Source organism: Mirounga leonina, unplaced genomic scaffold, assembly GCF_011800145.1.
Source record: "Mirounga leonina isolate KUSES-001 unplaced genomic scaffold, KU_Mleo_1.0 Mir_53, whole genome shotgun sequence".
Classification (NCBI taxonomy): Eukaryota; Metazoa; Chordata; class Mammalia; order Carnivora; family Phocidae; genus Mirounga; species Mirounga leonina.
Window position 1 is genome coordinate 86,331,753 of NW_023270807.1, and position 19,116 is coordinate 86,350,868.

Sequence of the window (19,116 nt, forward strand, 5' to 3'; positions counted from 1 at the left end):
CTGAGATAAGCAAAGAAATGGTCATGGCTAATTCACTGATATCTATACAGATATAGATATATTGATATATACATACACATTTACATATATCCTTTAATTTTAGATGTTCTAAGGACTGAAGTGGGAAATTTTTACAAAAACAGGTCTCCATGGTGTCCATATTGCCCAGAATAAAAGCCTGTTTTGAAATAAAGGTTTGACTAACGCATTGTTAATGTTTCCTTATGTTCTTTCCACCCCACTTTCTTAGGGACAGGTGTTGCTGTCCTTGAGATATAGAGACAAAGCTAGTGTGTAATCCAAAAGTACAAATATGAAGATGGGAATTTGGTTTTTGACTATGGTAAACATTTACAGAACCCATCATTGTTTGAACCTCAGCTAAGATTCATGAAACCTGAAGCTTTTGTGGAACAAGAACCACCCCATTCTTTTTAATTTTCCACATACTTTCGTTGAGCAACAAAGCCTTTTTTTTTTTTTTTCTTACCAGCTTATGGCTACAGTGAGCTTCTTGACTATCTCCAGTTATTGTATGCATGTGTAACCTAGTGACGTTGTAACAAGCATCCTTTAACTGCTCATGGTGGATTGACCATATCCCAGGACCTCCGCTGGTGGCAGGTGAGGGTAGATGTGGAAGGCACAACCAAGCTGAAGGCAAAGTCACCAGTTCATTAGACCTTCCTCAGCATGAACTTGGTATGCTAATCTCAAAGGTACACTAGATTTCTTAATGCAGTTCTCTACTCCTTTTTTGGTAGTGATGGGGGACCTAAAGTATGTGACACAGCTCAACAGTTTGTAACTGATAAAAAGCCATGGGAATAACACTTTTATCATCTTCTCAGCATATTGCTAATGTAAAGCTTTATGTTAGTATAGCAGAGAAAACCTTTAGCTGACCAGTGGTCTTGAAAATTCTGCTTTAGTGCATAGTACAGTACTGCTTGGATAATTGTTCAATTTGTGTGTCCATTAAGAACATGTGCCTTTTAATTTACTCTTTCTAGGCTTTTTGCTTGGGGCCTGTTAAATTGGAAGAGTTTCAAATGTCTGAAGTTACATTCTTAATTTGTCTTTTGTTATATCCTCACTCTCATTTCCTAAAGAAAGGAACGATGGCTTTACCATCATACCCATTCAGTTGGATGATTGATGTGTGCTGAAAGTAACTGACCTGTTAGCTAGTCTCTAACCAGCTATCATGGAATGAATTTAGGATATGGATGTGTAAGGATCCTTGGGGTTAGAATGGAGAATGTAACTCTTAGGAGAAAGGGAAGGGAATATGTACATCAAAAGTGCTGAGGATCTGTATGTGTGTTTTAATTAAAACAATTCTTTCCTTACGTCAGAAACATGTTTCTGTATTTGTAAGAGCTCCTGAAACACAATTACCTTTCAGGATTTGGGGGTCTAAACTAATTACCAGTAATAACTTGTTAGGTGTAGGAACACTAAGCAGAACATACCAGCCAGTTAAAAAAGGAAATAATAGGATGCTGCTAGAGAACTTGAGTGGTCTGGGGCTACTAAGATTCTTATTTGTAATCGTGAAAAATGTCTACCCTTCCTACTTAATTCCCCAGCCCCATAATTCTCTCTTTTAGTTGTCCTTATTCATTTAATTTAGCAACTCTTTATTGAGTCAATGACCAAGTGCCAGCTAAACCAAATTCTAAGGACACACACTTGTACTAAACAGTTCTCTTCAAGGAGTGCGGTGCCTACAGTCTAGCACACAGTTATGGTACAGACGGTACCTTTGCAGCGCCCTCTGCTCGGAGTCCCTTTCTCAGTGTTTCATGACTGGTTCCTTATCCCACAAGATCTCATTTTAATAATTTGTCTTCTCTGAGGAAGTTAAGAAGCCTGCCTGCATCATTCCCCCTAGAGTTTCTCTCGTGTCATCTTATTTCCTTCATAACCTAGATCACATTCTCTAATTGCTTTAATTGCATATCTGTTGTCAGATTCTACAGCTGCCGTGAGCATGCCTTACCTGACCATTTTGTTCTGAGCTGTATGCCCGGTGTCTAGCCACGGTGCTTGGTTCACATCAGTTGCATATTCAGTGAATCCAATTACAAGTACGAACGAGTCTGTTGAAGCAGGGAGGAAAGGGCATCCTGGGCAAATACAAAATTAGGAAAAGGTCTGCTATTGCAGGAGAAATGGTAAAAAGTTGAGGTTGTTAAGGTGTGTTGGAAGTGGAAGATTAGGTTACAAAAGGTAAATTGGAGACTTAGAGCTCACTGCATTCCAAGCCAAGCAAGCTAGATTCTATTTTGTCCATGCAAGAGAGCCAAGAGACTTTTCTTTAAGCAGGGGTGTGGCACAATTAGGAAGATAATTCTGGTAGCTTATTTGGTAGATGGACTAGACTGTGGGGACTGCAGGCAGAGTTCCGTTAGAAGGCAGTCGCCATAAAGACATGAGAAAGCCTAAAATAAAATGCTGATGCTCTGGAGGCAGAAAAGAAGCTAGATGAAAATTTAACTGGGTAAAGAGAAAAAGAAGAGCTGAAGGATTATTCTGAAATCTGACTTAGGTGTGTGAGTGTTGGAGGGTGGCTCCATTGACTGAAATTAAGAATTAAGGAGACCACAAGTATTTCTGAGGGGACTGATTAATTTTGGATATGTTGGTTTAATTTAATAAATATGCCAAACAGCCTGTTAGGAATATGGATTCAGATCTCTGATAGGTTAGGATTGATGTAGGAGCCATAAGCTCATAGATAACAATTGAAGCCTGGAAAGCTTAAAGAAAAAAAGGATTTATGGCAGTGGTTTATAACCTTCGGGGATCCTAAACTCATTGAGAATATGAAAAAAAAAAAAAAAAGCCTCAGGTATGCATCCAAATTTGTGTGTATACAATTTCAAGGAGTTCCTCACCTCTGGAACCTATTGTTGAGCTTTTCAGGGACTGTCATGGATTTCAGTTAAGTACTTCCAGTTTAAGGAGCAGAAAGCAGTATTTGAGATGACAGGAGAACATAGGAAAGGTGTCTCGGAAGCCAGAAAATAGGGGATGGTAAGGGAGAATTTTGAGAATCAAGAGTGCCCGGTGTTTTATCTTCTGGAGAGGTCCTGTAGGAGGGAGTTTCAGCTATGACATCAGATTCAGCAGTGAACTTCGTAAACATCTCATACCATGCTGAGGACAAGGTAGATTGTGAAGGTTTCATGCGTGAATCAAGTGGAGGAAACAATGCAGGGTAAACAGAGTGCAGAAGTCTTGATGTTCTCTAATGATAAACAGGCCTGATATGAGAATAGAGCCCATTTTAAGGACCTGCTGGAAGGGAAATTCCATTATTTTGATGACCTATTGTGGCGTTTCAGCCCAGTGGCTCTCAACTGGCTGCCCATTAGGAACAACTTAGAAATGTTTTAAAAAATTAGGGCTCTACAAAGGTTAGTTAATCAATATCTCTGGGGGTTGAGGCTTTTCATAGTGTTTATTTTGTTTTATCTTTTTCTTAATAGTTAAGAACTAGTGTTCCAGTCAGAAAACTTCGTTATCACTCTTATGTTCTGTGTAAGAATCCTTTCTTTTACTTGTATGTTATCTAATTATGCAGCTTACTCTTGTGCTATTTTAAAATATTTTTAGACTTCTCTCACAGACCTTAATTTCCAGTTTAAAAAATGTTACGGCTTTCTTCTACTCTTTAGCTCCGTTCTCCATACTGACAGTTTTTGAGTGACACGGCCCCCAATTATTAAAAACCTGACAGCTCTGAGAAAAATAAGGGATTCTTAATGGTGCTTCCATGTGGAAAGATTAATTCTCTAATCCTGTTTGCTTTTTTTAAAGTGTGTTACTTTTTTACTAAGTAGTAAAAACTATTTTTTACCTAGAAAAGTTTGAAGTCTGTATACTATTTTCCCACAGTTAACTTACTTCATAATTCTACCTTCCTTTTCTTAAAATGGCAGTCATGCACGACATAGACCTTAAACAGGTTGTCTACACTAGAGCACACAGTTTATATGAAGGGAAAACCTGTAAAAGCAGTTGAAAGGAAACTGTCAAAATAGAAAATTTCACATGTTGTGTTTTCACCTTGCCATGCTTTCTCTTGATTAAATTCTTGATGAGCTGTCAGCATTTGAGTTTGAGCCCTGTATTCCACTCCTGAATAAAAATCAGAATACAGAGAAGTTTGAGCTTTATGCATGCCAAGCCTGACACCAACCAGACAGAAGCTGAAAGAGGGCTTGTTTTGTTTGTTAGCCACCTAGTGCGTTCACATGTACACTTAAACAAAGAAAATAATAATCTTTTTAAAAGTATGTGCTTTTATTATCTTATTATCAGGTAATGGCTTGGTTAGTCTCAGAAATTGTAGCTACTTGTGGGTAAGTTAGGACAAATATCAAGATTCTCTATAAAGTGATAAACTTACTAGTTTTTGAAATGATAGCCCATAATATGGGAAAATATAGACATATAAGACCTGCTGGAGAAAATTGATGCCTTACAAGTGAAATGAAATGAACATAATAAATTTCACTTAGAAATGAACATGATAAACAGTTGTGTTACAATTTAATTTCTAAATGTCACTCTTCTGTCTACCTGTGTTTGCCAGTACCTAGCTAAGTAAAAGTTAGCAAAATATACATTTTGTAATATGTAAGAGACTTGTTCAGATTCTTTTCCCCTCTTCCTATTCCCTTTCTCCCCTAATCCCGCTCCCCCTGCCCCAAACCCCCCACAATCAACACTTGATTTGAAATGATTCCGTTATTATTGGGGATTTAAAAAAAACAAAAAAAAAAAACTGCTAAATTTATTTTTTTAAATACTAATTTCACTTACTAGATACATCAAAATTATATTCCTTATTTTTACCCCCTTGCTTTTAGACTTGAAGGAACATGATCTGTTTTTGTGTTCCAGAGCTTAAGGACCACAACAAATAATTGGAAATCCTTTCCCTTTTTGAACATTTCTCTATTCATGGAAGAGGAAGCAAGGAGATTATAACTGTAGCAATGAGGATAGCTAAATATGAATGCTTACCGTGTACAAGTACTGTACTAAGTGTTTTGCATGAAATGTCAACTTTTGCAACACTCTGTGATAGGTACTGTTACCTGCCTTTTTTATAGGTCAGGACATTGAGGCACAGAGGCATTAAATAACTTACCCAACACCACACTACTGGTAAATGGTAGAGTCTGGATTTAACCTAAATGATCTACTGCAGAGTCTAAGCTCTTATACTTGTGTGTGTGTGTGTGTGTACTGCTTTTTGATCTCAAGCTAACAGTTAAGCTCTTGCAGACATTTTATTGAATGTGTTTGGTGTCTCGGGAACTATGCTAAGGCTTGGGTACAAAAATAAGTAAGATGTGATCATGTGTCTGAGGAGTCTATTGTCTACCAGGGAAATATACATAAATAGGAAGTTTAACTATAGTGTGGGAAAATGCTGTGATAGTGGTTTGCGTAGCAACATGGTCATGGGACTCAGGAGTAGGGATACCCTGGCTCAGTGTTAGGGATCAGATGTCTTAGTTCCTTTGATTTCTTATTTTACCCATCATGGTTTTTTAATTTTTTTAAGATTTTATTCATTTATTTGACAGACAGAGACACAGCAAAAGAGGGAACACAAGCAGGGGGAGTGGGAGAGGGAGAAGCAGGCTTCCCGCTGAGCAGGGAGCCCGATGTGGGGCTCGATCCCAGGACCCTCGGATCATGACCTGAGCCTAAGGCAGACGCTTAACCGACTGAGCCACCCAGGCACCCCTATCCATCATGGTTTTAATTACCTTCTATACTAGGGTTTTCAGGTTTTCACCTCTAATCTAGACTGACCTGTCCTGAGTGATGGACTCTTACCTGATTGTCTGCTCTGGACCTTCCTTTGGATGTCTCACAGGTTCGTTCAATTCAACATTTCTCCAACAGAATCCTTACCCCTCTTTCTTTTCCCGTCTCCTCTGCAACGTGCTCTCCCTCCATTGTTTCTGTCTCAGTAAATAGTATCTTAGGCCACAAACCTGGAGTCATCTTCCATCTCCCATTTCCTCTTCCCCATATCAGCCACAAAACTCTGTTCCCTCATCTCCCAAAAATGTCACTCTTCTGTCTACTTCTTTCCATCTTCATCCACCCTGGTCTCCACTGCTGTCCTCTCTCACCAGGACTGCTCCACTAGACCCTGACTGAGTTTCCTGACCATTCTTATCATCCAGTCCATTCTCCCATTACAGAAGTACCAGTGATATATTTTTAAAAAGCAAATACTTCATGTCATTTCTTGTTTCTCTTTTAGTTCCCCATTGTGAAAACGTGAATGCGAAAATCCTTAATATAGCCTAGAAGGCATGATTTGACCCCTCCCTGCATTTGCAGCCCAGTCTTGTGCCACTCTTTCTACTCTAGCCATGCTGGCCCTTCTTCATGTATGAATAGTTCATAACTCTCAACTCACTTCAGAGCTGAGAACACCTGCTATTCCCTCTACCAGGTCTTGTTTGTGCTGGAGCCCTGTCCCCTAGCAGGAGGCCAACTGCTTAGATAGCCAATTCATTGTTAGGGAATTGGTTGAATGAAAGTGATGCTGAGCTATAGAACAAATAGGAGTGAGCCAGGTGAAGAACTTTAGCAGAAGGAATAGTATAAGCAGGCAAAAGGGTTAATATTCTTCAACATATAAGAGCTTGCATAGATCAGTAAGGAATCTCAGAAGGAAAATGAACAAAGGATCTGACACAGTTAACAGAGTAAATATGAGGAGTAATATTTTACAAGCTCACCCTCATTAGTATTTAAGAGGTTCACCCTCACCAGTTATTTCAATTTTGCTTTCTCTCATATCTCAGATTGCCAAAGATTTTGACAAAGTATTTTGTTGAGTGGACATGACTGCATATACATGTGATCTCAATCTTGTTTAATATGCAGATAAATAGAAGGATTCAGCAGCCTAGAGACATGTGCCTATATGAGCATAGTGAAAAAAAAACTTAGTAATTATCACTGTGGTAGGACTATGAATGACTTGTTTTTGAGTATTTTTTATGTAATCAGAAAATTATATCTTCCTTAAAAATCATATATTAAAACCATTTATTTGAAATACTAAGAAATCTGTCCAGTGGGTGCCTGGGTGGCTCAGTCAGTTAAGCGTCCGACTCTTGACTACGGCTCAGGTCATGATCTCATGGATCCTGAGATCGAGTCCTGCATAGGGCTCCACGCTCAGTGGGGAGTCTGCTTGGATTCTCTCCCCCTACCCCTCCACATGCTCGTGTGCGCCCTCTTTCTCTCTCAAATAAATAAATCTTAAAAAAAAAAAAAAAAAAAAAAATGTTTCCAAAATAAATTTTGCTCTTAATAAGGAATTGGTACACCTGATTTCTCATCTTTTTGAGTTTGATTCCCCAAATTTCAAGTTGTATTCAGTAAATTGTACTATTTCTGTTCTTATCCACAATAATACATTAGTTAATGTTAGCATTGACTAATATGACATTACTTTAATTGAGCGTATTATGATTTGTGAGGTGCTCATTAGTTCCTCAAAACAATCGTGATGAGTAAATGGTGTGCACTATTTACAAATAAGTGTAGGAACAGTTCAGAGCTAGCCCACTGTCACATAGGTTCCATTAGGATCCAGGTTTTCTTACTTTATAGGTAGGTTTTAGTACATAATGAAATAGTGAAATTCTTAAGTAGGCTACTGTTTAAACATTAATATGAGATGGATATTGGATTATGTATTTTTTTAAAGATATATTTATATATTTTAGAGACTGAAAGCGAACCTGAGTGGGAGGGACAGAGGGAGAGGGAGAGAGAATCTCAAGCAGACTCTGAACTGAGTGTGGAGCCCAACTCGGGGCTCGATCTCAGAATCCTGAGATCACGACCTGAGCTGAAGCCAAGAGTTGGACGATTTATCGACTGTACCACCCAGGCGCCCCAGATTATGAATTTTTTTTTTTTTTAAGATTTTATTTATTTACTTGAGAGAGAGAATGAGAGACAGAGAGCACATGAGAGGGGATAGGGTCAGAGGACGAAGCAGACTCCCCGCTGAGCAGGGAGCCCGATGCGGGACTCGATCCCGGGACTCCAGGATCATGACCTGAGCCGAAGGCAGTCGCTTAACCAACTGAGCCACCCAGGCGCCCCAGATTATGAATTTTTAAAATCGCAAAATATTTTCTTACCTGGAACTTTTTCACAAGAGTGTAAACCATTGACTTATCTTTTCCTAAGCACTCATTCAGAAAATCAGCATCATTTAAATTTTGCTCCACTACCTTTTAGGCACCATTACAAATATTTTTATTGACTGAGGCATAAAATTTTTTCCTTACTGTTTTTTTAAATAGATAGTTGCTGACAAACCCCCAGTTGTTGTTGTTGTTGTTAATTAATTTTCATAAAAAAACAGTATTTTTTTTAGTTTATATCGATTTAGAAAATTATAACGGTTCATTTTGATGCAAGTTATTTACATGAATGCTCCCTGCTTACTACTCTTCAGGCTTGGTATTCAGATGAGTCATAGATAGTAGGTGGAGGCAAAAGTAATGAAGATACTTTAACTTCCTGTTTAACTTAATGTGATAATGGTTTTGTATATCAGATACTTTTACTTTATACTTAAGTATTTGTTAAATGTTTTATATAATATGGGTGGCATAATATATAATCCTTTCCTTTGGAAAGTACAAGAGTTTTTGAGGCCAGGCCTACTGTTAGTAAAGTTTTCTTCCTGTAGCTGGAACACAAGAATGCCAACCCTAAGGATGGGCCCCTAAAGTGCCATGCACGGAAATGTCCTCCTTGCTGCCACACAAGTGAGAGGGTTGCAGTTTTGGTCCTGTGCCTATACTTTCGCCCCTTAGTGCTGCTAACAACGGTCTTCCTTTACTGCCCCTTTGAACACAAATGGCATGTGGAAGGGAAAATGGGATGTTGAGAATTGGGATGTTAATTCAACTAAATTAACTAATTTAACTAAATTAACATAATAGCTCTTGAATTAAAATCAAAATTTAGTATGTAATTCCTAAGTTTGTCTATAGCATGTCTGCATCTAAGATGTTAGAATCTGGGATTTTAGAATAAGATGGGATCTTAGAAACCATCTAGTCTCCTCTTCCACTGAATGGAAGACTCATTCTGTAACATCCCTAACTGTTGGTTAATTCTCTAGCCCCGCTGCCTCTTTTTTTGAGACTTCTCTTCTGTGGAGCCTACTGCTTTGTAGGTACTTGTTTATTGGTGTGGCTTTGTGAGATTTGCTTCCATGTGACTTTAACTGGTTCTTTCATTTTCCTTTTTATTCAGATATTTGAGAACAACTGCTGTCTTTTCTCTCCTGTGCTAAATGTCCTGAGACTTTCCTCACACAATTATTTTTATATTTCATAATCCTACTTTCCTCTGGATATCTGTTGCCATTGCCCTCTTTAAATGATAATATTAGGACATTCTAGAGGTTTCAGTCACAAAAAAGACTATTACGTCCTTTGCTCTGGGCACTCCTATCTAACCTAGCTTTTGTTTGTTTGTCTTTTAAGTAATTATAATTTCATGTTGCCTTAGTATGGCCTAGTATGAAGTAAAGTCTTTTTCTTAAATACCCTTTAAAATTATTATGGAAATTTTCAGACAGAATTGTAGGGAAAATAGTACAACAAGTACCCATATATCCCCTAGTTTTAACAATTGTTAACAATTTTAACAATTGTTCAGTTGTTAAATTGTTAACAATTAAACGATTTAATATATGTTAACATATATCCCCTAGTTAAACAATTCTTTAAATAATTGTTACTCTTTAACAATTAAGAAATGAAATAGTAACATGACATTTTTTGATCCTAAAATGCAATTATGTCTACTATCCAAATCTATTCTGTATCTCAGAGTAGATTGTCCCAATTTGTTTGATTCCTGTGGCAAGATGCCAACATCTAGGGAATCATCTGAAACCTTATCCAAATCTAATTGTTACTCAGTTCAGACAATGAAAAATGCTTGTATTTTAATGTAAATTATACACATGACATGCCTCCCTGAATATTTTAGTATGCATCTCTAAAAAATAAGCATATTTGTCTCCATAACCACTCTATCATTCCATGTAACAAAATGAACAGTAATTCCCCAATATCATCTATCACTCAGATACATACTGATTGCCCTCAAATATCTCTTACAGCTGGTTTGTTCAAGCCGGGATTCAGTCAAGGACCATGACAAACAGATGTTTTGCTCATCTTAGTAAAAATGTGGGCTTTAAAATTTGTCAGTGTTACATTTTATTTGATTGATATTGCCTCATTGGGCTAGCCCAGGAATTGAGAAGCTTTTTTTTAAAGGACCTGACAGTAACTGTTTTAGTCTTGTGGGTCATTTGGTCTTCGTCATAAGTGCTTAGCTGTGTCACATAGCCGTTAGGTAAATACTTGAACATGGCATGTTTCAATAAAACTTTTTTTACAGAATAGCCACTGGCCCATTGGCCATAGTTTGCTGACCCCTGCCTAACATGTTGTGATATCCATTTTCTCCATCTGTTAATGTCACTGTGCTCAGGCTTTGCATCAGTTCATTAAATAATACTATTTGATAATAAAATTCAACTACCTGTTAATCCACCAAACAGTAATAGCTACCATATAATGAACGCATGCCGTATGCAATGTACTGGACATAGATAACCATATTTAATCCTTAAAAGCACCTTGGGAGGTGCAGTGATACCACCAGTTTCCAGAAGACAAAATTAAGAAGTAAGGTATCTCCTCTACTATTAAACAGATGTGAAAGAACACCGTCTTTTTAGAAGGCAGAAACGGTAGTTTGGTCACAGGCATGTGTTGAGAGACTGTCAAGTAATCTGTTAGAAACTGGGCACAAAATGTCTATTTCCTAATGTGCTATTTTGAGAGCTTCTTAAAGAATAGGAGATTACTTGGATGACATGCCTCACTTGTAGAAAAGAACAATTTCCAGGAGACCATGAGGGTTCGTGTTGTTTGCAAATTGCTCTATATTCAGTCTTCCCCTACTTCTGCCATTTCTCAAGTCATGGATGGTAATTTTGTGGTTAAAGCGTTGGAGGCTCCTCCCTCAGTATCCTCAGATGCAACTTGAATACACTTAAAGTAGCTAGATTCTACTTTTCTGTATTCTCAGGTTTATTTGGTTTTGTTCTTTTGGCTTTTTACTGGATTTTAGGGGTTTGCCTTGTTTTGATGACAGTGTTTATTGTAGCCTTTCAGTTTAAATATCTTTCCTGGCGTGGGAAATATAAAATGTAGTACAGACTTAACTGGTTTTATTGCACTTCACAGATTCTGAGTTTTTGGCAAGTGGAAGGTTTGTGACAGTCCTGCACCAAGCAAATCTATTGGCACCATCTTTCCAACACTTTGAAAAGTCTCTCAGTATTTTAGACTTATTCATTATTACTATATTTGTTATGGTGATCAGTGATCTTGGATGTTACTCTATAATTGTTTTGGGGCACCACAAAATGTACCCATGTAAGATGGCAAGCTTTATCAAGAAATATTGTGTGTGCCTGACTGTTCCACCAACTGGTTGTTCCCCTGTCTCTCTCCTCAGGCCCCTCTATACCCTGAGACACAACAATATTGAAATTAGGCCAGTTCATAATCCTACAGTGACCTTTAAGTGTTCAAGTGAAGGGAAGAATTACACAGCTCTCACTTTAAATCAAAAGCCAGATATGATTATGCTTAGTGAGAAAGGCATGTCAAAAGCTGGGATAGGCCAAAAGTTAGGTCTCTTGTGCCAGGTAGCCAAGTTGTGGATGCAAAGGAAAAGTTCTTGAAGGAAATTAAGAGTACTATTCCAGTAAACACACGAATGTGTGCTTTCTTGCTGATAAGGAGAAAATTTGAGTGGTCTGGATAGAAGATCAAGCCAGCCACCAGATTCCCTTCAGCCAAAGCCTAATTCAGAGCAAGGCCCTAACTCTCTTCAATTCTGTGAAGGCTGGAGAGGTGAGGAAGCTGCAGGAGAAAGTTTGAAGCTCACAGAGGTTGGTTCATGAGGCTTAAGGGAAGAAGCCTTCTCCATAACAGAGAAGTGCAGGGTGAAGCAGCAGGTGCGGATGTAGAAGCTGCAGCAAGTTCTCCAGAAGATCCGGCTCAGATCATTCATGAAGCTGGCTGCATTAAACAACAGATTTTTAAATATAGACAAAACAGCTTTAGATTGAAGAAAATGCCATCCAAGGCTTTCATAGCTAGAGAGAAGTCCATGCCTGGCTTCAAAGAATAGGCTCTCTTGTTAGGGGCTAATGCAGCTGGGGACTTTCAGTTGAAGCCAGTGCTCATTTACCGTTCCAGTTATCCTAGAGCCCTTAAGAATTAGGCTAAAGCTACTCTGCCTGTGCTCTGTAAATGTAACAACAAAACTTGGATGACAGCACATCTGTTTACAACGTGGTCTACTGAATATTGAAGGCCACTGTTGAGGAATCGGAAAGATTCCTTTCAGAATATTAACTGCTCATTGACAATGCACATGGTCACCCAAGAGCTCTGATGGCGATGTACAACGAAATTAATGCTATTTTCATGCCTGCTAACACAACAGCCATTCTGCAGTCCATGGATCAAGGAGTCATTTCAACTTTCAGGTCTTACTATTTAAGAAATACATTTCCGTAAGGTTATAGCTGCCACAGATAGTGATTCCTCTGGTAGATCTGGGCAAAGGAAATTGAAAACATTCTGGAAAGGATTCACCATTCTAGATGCCATTAAGAACATTTGTGATTCGTGGGAAGAGATCAAAGTATCCACATTAACAGGAGTTTGGAAGATGCTAATTTCAACCCTCATGGATTTCAACCCTCATGGATGACTTTAAGGGGCTCAGGATTTCAGTGGAGGAAGTGACTGCAGATGTGGTAGAAAAAGCAAGAGAATGAGAATTAGAAGTGCAGCCTGAAGATGTGACTGAATTGCTGCAATCTCATGATCAAACTTGAGTGGATGAGGAGTTGCTTACAGATGAGCAAAAACGTTTTCTTGAGATGCAATCTACTCCCGGTGAAGATGCTGTGAAGATTGTTGAAGCAACAACAAAGGATTTAGAATATTACATATGCTTAGTTGATAAAGTAGTAGGTTTAGTAGATTGAGAGGATTGACCCTCAATTTTAAAAGAAGTTCTAACAGTGGCCCAATGCTATCAAACAGTATCACATGCTATAGAGAAACTGATTGTAAAAGGAAGATTCAATCCATCTGGCAAATTTTATTATTGTCTTACTCTGAGAAATTGCCACAGCCTCCAACCTTCCACAACCACCACCTGATCACTCAGCAGCCATCAACATCAAGGCAAGACCCTCCACCAGGAAAAAGATTGACTTGCTAAAAGCTCAAATGATGGTTAGCTTTTTTTTCGCAATAAAGAAATAAAGTATATACATTGATTTTTTTTAGACATAATGCTATTGCACACTTAATAGACTACAGTATAGGGCAAACACAACTTTTATATGCACTGAGAAACCAAAAAATTCATTTGATTTGCTTTATTGAGTTACTCACTTTATTATGGTGCTCTGGAACCAAACCCACAATATCTGCAAGGTACATCTGTAGTCTTTGCACTTTGTCTTAAGAGCCAGGAGGTGGCGGTGTTTTCCAAGTAATGCTTTAAGGTTGCAGTTTGTGATGGTTGCTCAAGTAATGTTTTTGAATACCTCTAGAAAGTCAGAGAACCTAAAACACAATTTGTTCTTATCCCTAAAATCATTGAGTGAGGAATAAGCTGCTTCAACTTCTATGATGCATTTTTTTCTAAGACTATTTAAAATTTTTTATTGATATACAATTGACATGTAACATTGTTTCAGGTATACAGCTTAATGATTCAATATATGTATGAGTTACAAAATAATCACCACACTATGTCATTAACATCCATCACCACACATAGTTACAAATTCTTTTTCTTGTGATGAGAACTTTTAAAATCTCTCTTATCAGCTTTCAAATATAGGAAACAGTAGTATTAACTTTAGTCACCAGGCTGTACATTATATCCCCAGGACTTATTTATTTTTATAACTGGAAGTTTGTACTTTTGACCACAGTTATAATGCATTTAATAAAAAGCTAGAAATATGACATTTCCTGAAGTTAGGACAGGTGCAGTTTTGAACTTTGCTTTTTATTACAAGAAAATATTGGACAACTCATAGACATTTACTTGAGACACAGGACAAAACACCTCATTAAACCATGGGTGGTGAGACAGTTATTGATAATTATATTGAAATCAAAATAGAATTAATTTTATTTTTCTTATAGTAATTTTATATATATGTTGTTTTACTACACTGTACAAAAAAAATAGAAGAAAATTATTTGTTAATACTCATGAAAAAACTATTGGAATCTTAAAATTTGAGATGAATTTTTATTTCTACCATGTTTGGTTTTTTTAGTTTTACTATTTCTACTTTTATTAGTTTCTTCCTTATATATTTGTGGTTATTATTTACTTGATTTCTTGGATCAAATGCTTAAGTCATTTGTTTCTAAGCTTCTTATTTTCCAATAGGTATTTCTTTCTTGTTTTTAACCTTTTCTTTAATTGAAGTATAGTTGACATATATAATATTATATTAGTTTGAGGTGTACAACTTAGTAATTCCCCATTTATATGCATTAAAAAGTGCTTATGATGATAAATGTAGTTACTGTCTGTCAACATACAAAGTTAATGCAATATTATTGACTGATATTCCCTGTGCTATACTTTTAACCCCAGTGAATTATTTATTTTATAACTAGAACTTTGTACCTCAACCCCTTTGTATGTCACCCATCCCCACACCCACCTTCCCCTCTGACAATAATCAGTTTCTTCTCTGTATTTTTTAGTCTCTGCTTTTGTTGTTGTTTATTTGTTTTGTTTTTTAGATTCCACATATAAGTAAAATTTTTGTTTGTCTGATTAATTTCACATAGCTTAATACCCTTCAAGGTACATCCATGTTGTAGCAAATGGCAAAATTTCATTCTTTTTTATGGCTGAGAAGTATTCCATTGTATATATACATATTCCACATCTTTTTTATCCATTCACTCATTGATGGACACTAGGTTATTTCCATATCTTGGCTGTTGTAAATAATACTGTGATGAACATAGGGGTGCATATATCTTTTCGATTTGACGTTTTCCTTTTCTTCAGATGAATATCCAAAAGCAGAATTGCTGGATCATGTTATTTCTATTTTTAATTTTTTGAGGAACCTCCATACTGTTTTCCATAGCAGCTGCACCAATTTACATTCCAACAAACAGTGCACACAGGTTCCATTTTCTCCACATCCTCACCAACATTTGTTATTTTTTGCCTTTCTGTTAACAACCTTTCTAACACATATGCAGTGATAGCCCATTGTGGTTTTGACTGGCATTTTCCTGATAACTAGTGACATTGAGTATCTTTGCATGTGCCTGTTGACCATCAGTATGTCTTTTTTGGAAAAATGTCTCTTCAGTTCCTCTACCCATTTTTTAATCAGATTATTGTTTTTTACTATTGAGTTATAGGAGTTCTTTATATTTTTTGGATATTTACCTCTTATCGGGTATATGATTTGCAGCTCTTTTCTCCCATTCAGTAGGTTGCCTTTTCATTTTGTTTGCTATGCAAAAGCTTTTTAGGTTAATCTATATCCCACTTGTTTGTTTTTGCTTTTGTTGCCTTTGCTTTTAAAGTTAGATCCAAAAATCAGGGGCACCTGTGTGGCTCAGTTGGTTAAGTGTTTGACTTCGGCTCAGGTCATGATCTTGGGGTAATGGGATCGAGCCCTGGCTCAGGCTCCTTGCTCAGCAGGAGTCTGCTTCTCCCTCTCCCTCTGACCCTTGCCCCACTCGTGGGTTCTCTCTCTCTCAAATAAATAAATAAATAATCTTTTTAAAAAAATAAAGTTAGATCCAAAAATTCAATGCAAAGACTGATATCAAGGAACTTTACCACCTATTTTCTTCTAGTTTTATATTTCCAGGTTTTACTTTTAAGTCTCTAATCTGTTTTGAGTTAATTTTTGTGTATGGTAGAAGATAGTGTAGTTTTATTCTTTTGAATGTGGCTGTCCAGTTTTCCTCTACACCACTTATTGAAAGAGACTGTCTTTTCCCCATTGTATATTTTCACCTCCTTTTTCATAAATCAGTGGACTGTATATGCATGGGTTTTATTTCTGAGCTCTATTCTGTTTTAGTGATCTCTGTGCCTGTTTTTATGCTAATGCCACACTGTTTTGATTACTATAGCTTTGTAATATAGCTTGAAATCAGAGTCCAGCTTTGTTCTTTCTCAAGATTGCTTTTATGGTTCCATACAAGTTTTAGAATTGTTTGTTCTGTTTCTGTGAAAAATACCATTGGAATTTTGATAGAGATTGCATTGAATCTGTAGATTGTTTTGTGGTGGTATGGACATTTTATTATTGTTTTTTTTTTTTTTAAGATTTTATTTATTTATTTAACAGAGAGATAGCGAGAGCAGGAACACAAGCAGGGGGAGTGGGAGAGGGAGAAGCAGGCTTCCTGCCAAGCAGGGAGCCCGATGCGGAACTCGATCCCAGGACCCTGGGATCATGACCTGAGCCGAAGGCAGACGCTTAATGACTGAGCCACCCAGGCGCCTGGTATGGACATTTTAATATTAATTCTTTCAATCCATGAATATGGTATATCCATTTATTTGTTTATTTTTCAGTTTCTTTCATCAGTGTCTTACAGTTTTCAGTGTATAGGTCTTTCATCTCCTTGTTTAAATTTATTCCTGGGTATTTTATTCTTTTTGATGCAGTTGTAAAGTGAGTTTTTAAAATTTCTCTTTCTGATAGTTGTTGCTAATGTGTAGAAACAACAGATTTTATATATTGATTTTGTATCTTGCAACTTTACTGAATCCATTTATGTTATAGCTGTTTTGGTGCAGTCTTTAGGGTTTTCTGTGTTTAAAATCATGTCATCCACAAAAAGTGATAGTTTTACTTTTTTCCTTTCCAATTTGGATGCATTTTCTTTTTCTTGCCTAATTGTTCTGGCTAAGATTTCCAATACTATGTTGAATAAAAGTGGTGAGAGTAGGCATCCTTGATTCGTTCCTGATCTCAGAGGAAAAGCTTTGAGCTTTTCAACATTCAGTATGATGTTAGCTGTGGGGTGAATCTTTGTTAATATCCAGCACTACTCCCTTATTTTACAAGATAGATAAATTAATTGCAAGTGGGTTTTTTTTTTTTTTATTTGTAATGCTTCAGAAATGTGGAGTCTTTCATTTGTGTAGATGTCTCTTTTTTAAGTACTGACTTCATATTATATCCTTGATTGAAAACCTGTGAGAGCAATAGTATTTTCTGAGGCTGCTTGCCAGATTATATTTATGTAAAATATGAACATTGAGTAACTTAAGATGAACTAGGCCTGTGACCTCATTTTTAGAATTTAAGTTGCTAAAGTACAGACACAATCACCTATTTTGTATTAATTTCAAGGCTTCTTTGCATTCACCAAGATTTGCTTTACACCTACTCTTGACTTATTTTTACCCTATATATTGCCCTTGTATTCTCCCCTTAATTTGTTTTAACCTGTTTGATGTAAAAAAAAAAAATCTGTGTGAAACAGTAAATTTGACATAGTTTCTTCATAGTTTCTCCTTAAGTAGTGCTTTCTGTAGGCTATCTCATGAGATGTGTATCTGTTAGGATTAGGTTTGGCAGCATATAACAAAAATCCAACATGTTCAGGCCTGATAGGGAAATTGATTTTTCTCTCACGTTCATCAAGTCTGGAATTAGGAAGTGCAGAGATAATGAGTTTCACTGTATCGGGGATTCAGGCATCTTCTGTCTTCCTGTTCTACTATCATTATCACATACTCTCATGATCCCAAATGGCTACTTGAGCTCTAACTCTTATATCCAAACTCCAGGCAATAAAAGTGAAGAAGGGTGGAAAGGCAAAGGGGTTTTTGCTGGCTGAGTTTGGTCACTCTAAGCAGTCTTTTCTTCCCCAAAGACACAAAACCATTTATTTCATTTTACATTTCATTAACCATGACAGGGCCATGTGGCCTCTTGGCTATATCTGTTACCAGGGGGCCTTGAAAGTACGTAGAGTATTTGATTTCTCCCACAGTGTACCCAGCTGGATTCTTTTGGGTTCTGTATATTGTGAAGGAAGGATAGAATGGATGTTGAGGTAAGCAACTAAGAGCTTCTTTACTTCAGTTATTGCACAGTTTTTATAGGAACATAGGAAACCCGGTGAGGTCTAGGTGGCTCAATATCTGGTTTATAATATAATCATGGGAAATGATACTAAGGTATCTCTCTGATTTAAACTTATTTGATCTATATTAACTGTCATTTTTGTGTTATTGTTACCAGATACATGTGCTAGGTACTTTTTATACCTTCTCTATAATCCCTACACTTTCTGGTAGGGCACTGTCTTTCATGCCACAAATGAGAAGACTGAGGCCCAGATAGATTGCATAACCTGTCAGGTTCTCGTAACTGGTTAAGTGGTAAGTCAGATATTGATCCCACTGTTTAAGATCAGTATTGATAACTGCCTCTGTCCTCTTTATTAATCTGTCTACATATATAGCTATCCACTGCTACCCCTGCTCCACTCCTTGTACATAAAAATTGTTTGAGGTTGCTCAGATATACACAAAAAACGACAAAACAAGAAGATAAACAGATTGAAGGGAATGTAAATGTGAGAAAACCTGATGAAGCTAAGATACATGTGGTACACAGAGCTGAATGCTCCATCATCCCAGACTGGTGCTAGAAGGCTTGGTCTGACTTGTGTTCTATCAAATACTGAAAGACAGGAAAACAAGCTTGAATTTTCTTTATTGGGACTCTTGGCATCTTCATTGTTTTAATCATATAATAATTTGAATCCTTATAAGGAATACTAGTTTTTCATTTTGCAGCTTCAAGGAATCTTTAAAGGTCATTATAATAGTAATATTAGTGTTTTCTGGTTTTCTCTTTGTGGGTTAGGTAAGCTGAATTCCTGTTACTTG

At 37.0% G+C, this 19,116-nt stretch overlaps 1 protein-coding gene across 2 annotated transcripts in view; it reads left to right on the top strand.

Annotated features, from left to right (window-relative positions):
* The window catches only part of TBPL1 (TATA-box binding protein like 1), a 33,758-nt gene that overhangs the window by 6,414 nt on the left and 8,228 nt on the right, over window positions 1–19,116 (top strand). The gene's annotated exons all lie outside the window — the stretch shown is intronic.